The sequence below is a fragment of the Haliotis cracherodii genome, unplaced genomic scaffold (genome assembly GCF_022045235.1).
Source record: "Haliotis cracherodii isolate W230 unplaced genomic scaffold, xgHalCrac1.p SCAF_6, whole genome shotgun sequence".
In the NCBI taxonomy this organism is placed as follows: Eukaryota; Metazoa; Mollusca; class Gastropoda; order Lepetellida; family Haliotidae; genus Haliotis; species Haliotis cracherodii.
Window position 1 is genome coordinate 60,781,755 of NW_027266319.1, and position 5,324 is coordinate 60,787,078.

The window sequence follows — 5,324 nt, forward strand, 5'->3', positions numbered from 1 at the left end:
ACATTTTATGGGGAAAACAAGTACGTGTTGTGGTTATGCCAGAAGACACATTTTATGGGGGATTACAAGCACGTGTTGTGGTTATGTCAGAAGACACGTTTTATGGGGGATTACAAGCACGTGTTGTGGTTATGCCAGAAAACACATTTTATGGGGAAAACAAGTACGTGTTGTGGTTATGCCAGAAGACACATTTTATGGGGGATTACAAGCACGTGTTGTGGTTATGCCAGAAGACACATTTTATGGGGGATCACAAGCACGTGTTGTGGTTATGTCAGAAGACACATTTTATGGGGGATTACAAGCACGTGTTGTGGTTATGTCAGAGGACACATTTTATGGGGGATAACAAGCACGTGTTGTGGTTATGTCAGAAGACACATTTTATGGGGGATAACAAGCGCGTGTTCTGGTTATGTAAAAAGACACATTTTATGGGGGATAACAAGCGCGTGTTCTGGTTATGTAAAAAGACACATTTTATGGGGAATAACAAGCACGTGTTGTGGTTATGTCAGAAGACACATTTTATGGGGGCTAACAAGCACGTGTTGTGGTTATGTCAGAAGACACATTTTATGGGGGATAACAAGCACGTCATGTGGTGTGTATGTGTGTCAAGTGACGCAGACGCAGGGGAATAACGTGTTGTAGTGGTTTTATGTCAGTAGGTCGCTGTTTCTGGGCGATAACGTGTTGTAGTGGTTTTATGTCAGTAGGTCGCCGTTTCTGGGGGATAACGTGTTGTAGTGGTTTTATGTCAGTAGGTCGCTGTTTCTGGGCGATAACGTGTTGTAGTGGTTTTATGTCAGTAGGACGCTGTTTCTGGGCGATAACGTGTTGTAGTGGTTTTATGTCAGGAGGTCGCTGTTTCTGGGGGATAACGTGTTGTACTGGTTTTATGTCAGTAGGTCGCTGTCTCTGGGGGATAACGTGTTGTAGTGGTTTATGTCAGTAGGTCGCTGTTTCTGGGGGATAACGTGTTGTAGTGGTTTTATGTCAGTAGGTCGCTGTTTCTGGGGGATAACGTGTTGTAGTGGTTTTATGTCAGTAGGTCGCTGTTTCTGGGGGATAACGTGTTGTAGTGGTTTTATGTCAGTAGGTCGCTGTTTCTGGGCGATAACGTGTTGTAGTGGTTTTATGTCAGTAGGTCGCTGTTTCTGGGCGATAACGTGTTGTAGTGGTTTTATGTCAGTAGGTCGCTGTTTCTGGGGGATAACGTGTTGTAGTGGTTTTATGTCAGTAGGTCGCTGTTTCTGGGGGATAATGTGTTGTAGTGGTTTTATGTCAGTAGGACGCTGTTTTTGGGCGATAACGTGTTGTACTGGTTTTATGTCAGTAGGTCGCTGTTTCTGGGGGATAACGTGTTGTAGTGGTTTTATGTCAGTAGGTCTCTGTTTCTGGGGGATAATGTGTTGTAGTGGTTTTATGTCAGTAGGACGCTGTTTTTGGGCGATAACGTGTTGTACTGGTTTTATGTCAGGAGGTCGCTGTTTCTGGGGGATAACGTGTTGTACTGGTTTTATGTCAGTAGGTCGCTGTTTCTGGGGGATAACGTGTTGTAGTGGTTTTATGTCAGCAGGTCGCTGTTTCTGGGCGATAACGTGTTGTAGTGGTTTTATGTCAGGAGGTCGCTGTTTCTGGGGGATAACGTGTTGTACTGGTTTTATGTCAGTAGGTCGCTGTTTCTGGGGGATAACGTGTTGTAGTGGTTTTATGTCAGTAGGTCGCTGTCTCTGGGCGATAACGTGCTGTAGTGGTTTATGTCAGTAGGTCGCTGTTTCTGGGGGATAACGTGTTGTAGTGGTTTTATGTCAGTAGGTCGCTGTTTCTGGGGGATAACGTGTTGTAGTGGTTTTATGTCAGTAGGTCGCTGTTTCTGGGGGATAACGTGTTGTAGTGGTTTTATGTCAGTAGGTCGCTGTTTCTGGGCGATAACGTGTTGTAGTGGTTTTATGTCAGTAGGTTGCTGTTTCTGGGCGATAACGTGTTGTAGTGGTTTTATGTCAGTAGGTCTCTGTTTCTGGGGGATAACGTGTTGTAGTGGTTTTATGTCAGTAGGTCGCTGTTTCTGGGGGATAATGTGTTGTAGTGGTTTTATGTCAGTAGGACGCTGTTTTTGGGCGATAACGTGTTGTACTGGTTTTATGTCAGTAGGTCGCTGTTTCTGGGGGATAACGTGTTGTAGTGGTTTTATGTCAGTAGGTCTCTGTTTCTGGGGGATAATGTGTTGTAGTGGTTTTATGTCAGTAGGACGCTGTTTCTGGGCGATAACGTGTTGTACTGGTTTTATGTCAGTAGGTCGCTGTTTCTGGGGGATAACGTGTTGTAGTGGTTTTATGTCAGTAGGTCGCTGTTTCTGGGGGATTACGTGTTGTAGTGGTTTTATGTCAGTAGGTCGCTGTTTCTGGGCGATAACGTGTTGTAGTGGATTTATGTCAGTAGTACGCTGTTTCTGGGCGATAACGTGTTGTAGTGGTTTTATGTCAGTAGGTCGCTGTCTCTGGGGGATAACGTGTTGTAGTGGTTTATGTCAGTAGGTCTCTGTTTCTGGGCGATAACGTGTTGTAGTAGGACGCTGTTTCCTGGGAGAACGTGTTCTAACAAGCATAGTACGTCGCCTTTTACGACAAGCATGGGTTGCAGAAGACCCATTGTACTCCGTATGTTCACGGATGGTGAACCGTTGTAGAATCGATCCCAGTAACCTGTTTAAACATGTCGTATGAGGCGACTGATGGAGCGGGTCAGGGTTCGTGACTCGTTTTCGTGTCAATCGTTGGCATGATGTGGATCGTTGCTCCTCATATCATTGCATTTTACCTAAATATCAAAGTTCTTTTTTGAAATGTTTATTTGTTGTTTAACGCCGCGCTCAGCAATATTCCGGCTATGTGGCGGCGGTCTGTAAATAATCTAATCTGGTCTAGATAATCCAGTGATTGATATCATGAGCATCGACCAACGCAGTTGGGATACGATGACATGCATCAACCAAGTCAGCGAGCCTGACCACCCGATCCCGTTAGTCGCCTTTTACGGCAATCATGGGTTGCTGAAGGCGTATTCTTACCCGGATCTTCACAATGGTTCTAAGGAGTATTTGTATAGAAGCCGACGTAATTTTACGTCCATTGTTCAATCAAAGTAAATGTGATTTCTTCGCGCGTTCATGTTAACCATAATTGCCTTCATTGTATCCTTTTTGAGTAGAAATACAAACATACATATTATTTGATGATACATTTTTGTGTTTTTTTTTATGATATATTAAGGTGTTTGTTCTCATATATAGTGTTTCTATCTTGCCTCAAGTCTGTCTGACAAGAGGGATGACTTCAACTTTCCATTTACGTCTTGCAATATTCAACCAACTGCAGCCTTTGGTGTCTACATTTCACCACTTGTGAGGAGCAATCGAGCATACCCGCTTACAAATAGTTCAAAGAGCGTGCGTAATATGGCTCTCGATCAACTAACTTGTTTTATGAGTTTGGAAGTTGTGTGATCCGGACTCCCGAGCAGCAGCAAGCCATGCTTGTCGTAAGAGGCGACTAACGGGACCGGGTGGTCAGGCTCACTGACTTGGTAGATTCATGTCATCGTATCACAAATGCCTGTATCGATGATCATGATGTCAATCACAGACCGTCGTCATATAACTGGAATATTGCTGCGCCAATAAATCACAAACCCGACTCCCCAAACTCACACGTGTCTACTCACATAAAACACAAAATATAAAACTAAGATTACAGTGTAAACGAAATACAAATTACGCGAATACAATAAAAACGAAATGCGATTTTAAATACGATAAAGAAAGAAGAGAATATAACAAAGTGGCGCTGAGTGCGGTGTTAAACAACAAACAAACAAAACAAATCCCTTCCGCTTGGCGCACAATGGCAATCAAATTCGTGAAATCAATATCAAACGATGGAATCCTAATCAATTCAAATCAGGCGTGTACACCTGCCAGCCCTACAGTCGGCCCTAGTTTTATAACGCAGCTCAGCCTGCGTCATCGTAGGTGGTCTCGTCCACAGTGAGCCGGAGTGACTGTAGTGCACGTGCTGCACGAAATTCACTTGGTTGAAACCCGACACGACACACTGGGTGACACGAGAGGACAAAGGAAGCTTGAAGTTGACGCCACTGTTGCCTATCAATAAAACAACCATCTCGAGTGAGTGAGTGAGAGAGAGAGTGAGTGAGAGTGAGTGAGTGAGTGAGTAAGTGACGCCGCTTTGAAACAGTATTCCAGTTTTATAACGGTGTCAGCTTCATATGGGAGGAAAGCCCGAAATGATGCGGATCCCAGACGTTTCAAAATGTACCACTTGTGAAATCCACGAGCACGGGTAGGGTGCTGACCTTGAAATGAGGCGCTACACAATTCTTTCTTCACACTACATCATCTGTTTAAGGACATCCCTATCCAGTGCGGACAAATCGTTTTTTGGGGAACAAATTATGTTTTGTTTTAATAATTAAAAAACTAAAAATATTTCACGCGCCAAGAATGTCAATGGGTCGACATCTTGACATCTTAAAGGGCCTCAAATCATATAATTGAACGCTTATTGGTTAAATGAAAACCAAACCCGGTTGCCTGAAATATTATTGCTTAGTGCGGTGTTAAAGATACAAGATATATTACAAAACGTCTTTTCTCTGTAAGGAAACACGAGGTATGGCTGAGGCTTACTCTCCTTCAGGTAAGCAACAAAAGATGTGATGTTTTTCTGAGCAGTCGGCAGTAAACAGTCTGTAGTGGTCACCAGAGTCCAGCAGCACGCATTCCTCGGAGTTGTTCGGCTGACCTGGTTCCCACAGCTTTCTAGCCTCGGACAGATGATTGGCACCACCCCGCCAGTACACGATGGTTATTGGCTTCCCTGGGAAATAACAGCGAATTGCATGACTGATACTGTTTTAAAGATGTACAACATATTGCACTGTGGCTAACATGACATGAATCTAAAAGCTCTCTCTCTCTCTCTAGGGGACAGTGCTTTGAAATGTTTATTCGTTGTGATGGAAAATCAACACAGTCAAGTAGGACATGCTTGCCAGCGATTCTCCTTCCCGTGAAGATTCCGGGGTAGAATAGGTCTTCAGCAACCCATGCTTGCCGTAAAAGGCTACTATGCTTGTCGTAAAAGGCGACTAACGAGAACGGGTGGTCAGCTCGCTGACTTGGCTGATGCATGTCATCGATCCCAACTGCATGGATCGATGCTCATGATATTAATCACTGGATTGTCTGGTCCAGACTCGATTCCCACGTATCACCAGAATCGGCCCAGGTCATCGGG